We start from the raw sequence: 2,328 nt of genomic DNA on the forward strand, positions 1-2,328 counted from the left end.
CGGCTCGCCCACGGAGGATGGCACATAGGGTGCGGCAGCGGAGGGGGGGGGGTCCGACCAGATCGAGGACGAAACCCTAATTTTGTGGCTGCTTCACATGGATGGGTATCACGAGTTGGTGGTGAGGGGGAGGGGGCGCGGGATCACCGCCCGGCTACGCGAGGGGGCTAGGGCTGCGAGGGAGGGGGAGGGGACGCGCGGGCGAGGGCATAGAGGGGCTAAGCCGGGGGGTGACGCGGCGGCGGACACGAGCGGGGGCAGGGCTTCGCGACAACGAAGGAAGGGGATACGCGGGACGGAGGCGAGGATCGCGGGAGTGGGGGCACATTTGGTGTGGACGCTGACACTACTCTCTTAATAGAGTAGTATAGATAATGTCAGGAGAATGAAATAAAGGCAATACTACTGTGGCAGCATAAAATAATACTATAAGTTATAAAAACAATGGGAAAAAAGAACAAGCATGTATTATGTATAGCACAAGAATGGCACCAGACGGACGAGGCTAAGTCCTACCAAATGCTAGAGTAGCTTACACCAGTAAAAAAAACAATTCAACAGCCTAGTTTGTAACAGCAGCAGAAAAACAACATATCTGAGCGAATGCCAAGACATAGATAGATACCTCTCGTTTGAGATGTGTCTTGTGCCGTCCACTGCTTCTTCCTGCTGGAGTGTTTCAGCCAGGTGAAAATCTGAATGTTCCAGCCTCTCCTCCTCGAAGCCCGGAGGCAGTTCAAATCCACAGATGGAACAAATGTAGCCATCAATCCATGACTGCTGGTCAGGTTTACTTGATGAAGACACAGCCTTCGGGCTGACCAAGGGATCAGGTTCATCCAACTTCGTAGTGGGCGTAACCTTATGAAAAGCAAGTTTCACGTGCTGAATTTGTGCATGAAGACATGGACAAAAAAAACCACCCAATTTTCTTAGCTGTGAAATAATGGAAATTTTAATTCAGACAAACCTTTGCACTGTAAGACACATCATCTGACTTTGTTCCACCTAACGGGTCGCTTAGGACAGCCTCTTTACTATAGTTGTCTAAACTCCGTTGTTGTTCGGGAATAAAACAGATCTCATCATGTAGGAAGAAATCCTATTGGCCTGTGGAAACACTTGTTCTAGCATCAGGTGCCAAGTACTCCTCCTTGCTTGTGAGACTAATAGAGTCATTATCCTGCCCTGGGGAATTAGTGGTTCTCTGAACATTGGTTCCATTGCCATTTGAGTTACTGTTTGATGAACGAAAGAATATATCTAGTGTCTTTTGTGTTGAAGTAGATGGATCGTCCTTCTCATCATGTAGCTGAGACATCCGCAACCCTATTAGTTTGTATAAAGTTTAGTGTCAGGTCTGACTTCCTCAAGCAGTAAGAAAAAAAATGCAAACAGTGCAGCATTGTCCAAACAGAATACATAACATCAAAAAATAACCACACAAAAATGATAGTCATTGCAGTCCAACTGATAAGGTAACTGAAACATGCACTATGACAGAACCACATGACTTTTAGCTGTCAAAGCAGCTAAACGAACTTGTGGACAAACAAAAAAATGTCATATGAACTTAAGTTAGAAGCTAAAAGCCCAATCCTATAGGACTTTCACGCATTAGTAGTCATAAAGTTTGATCCAACTAAAATAGTCAGATGCACACACACTAACCCATCAATCTCAAAGAAATAGGCATTTCAGCTTTAATCAACTTTGTAGCATAGACCAGAATATCTTCCTTGGAGTCAATGTAGTTCTGTGCCGCAACCAGAGAGGCGAAGAAAGTAGACATCAAACAACCAAATAGATAGGGGAGTGGAGAGGAGGGCGCCACAACACCTGTATGAGTTGGGGAGCAGGGGCGTGGAGAGGGAGGCTGGGTCATCATCGCCGACGATCGGCCTGAGATCGAAGAGGAGAGATTGAATCGAGGGTTGCAATGCCCATGGCCGAGGTGGAGATATTACCAACGGTTGGGGTGCCATCAGGGATAGAGAGGGCTCCTTGGCAGCAATGAGGGCGCGAAGATGCTCAGCGACGAGCAACAACGTCCTCCTCGACCGTCCTCCCCTTCCTTGCGGAGCATCCTCCTCGGTCGTTCTCCCCTTCCTCGCGATTGTAGGGGTCTAGGGTTTGGCGGCGGGGGTGGGGCGGCAAGCTCGGAGGATGGATGGAGGCAACATCTGGAGGTGTCGGGGCTGGCGGCAGGCACAACGTGGCTCCTGCGGCGGGGGACGCGGACGGGCGTGGAGCTGCATCTCAGCCGCTCAGGGGGAGGCGGCGACTGCTGCAAATCCCGGGCATCACGGGTGAGGCGAAGGCGTGTTG

At 49.7% G+C, this 2,328-nt stretch overlaps 1 long non-coding RNA gene across 1 annotated transcript; it reads right to left on the minus strand.

Moving 5' to 3' along the window:
• Window positions 1–1,276: 1,276 nt before the first annotated feature.
• Window positions 1,277–1,755, minus strand: LOC103626586 (uncharacterized). Its single transcript, XR_553015.2, has 2 exons — window positions 1,672–1,755; window positions 1,277–1,329 (listed from the first exon to the last, which is right to left on the minus strand). It is a non-coding gene; the product is annotated as an uncharacterized lncRNA (long non-coding RNA).
• Window positions 1,756–2,328: the final 573 nt, after the last annotated feature.

This window comes from Zea mays, chromosome 5 (genome assembly GCF_902167145.1).
Source record: "Zea mays cultivar B73 chromosome 5, Zm-B73-REFERENCE-NAM-5.0, whole genome shotgun sequence".
NCBI classification, from domain to species: Eukaryota; Viridiplantae; Streptophyta; class Magnoliopsida; order Poales; family Poaceae; genus Zea; species Zea mays.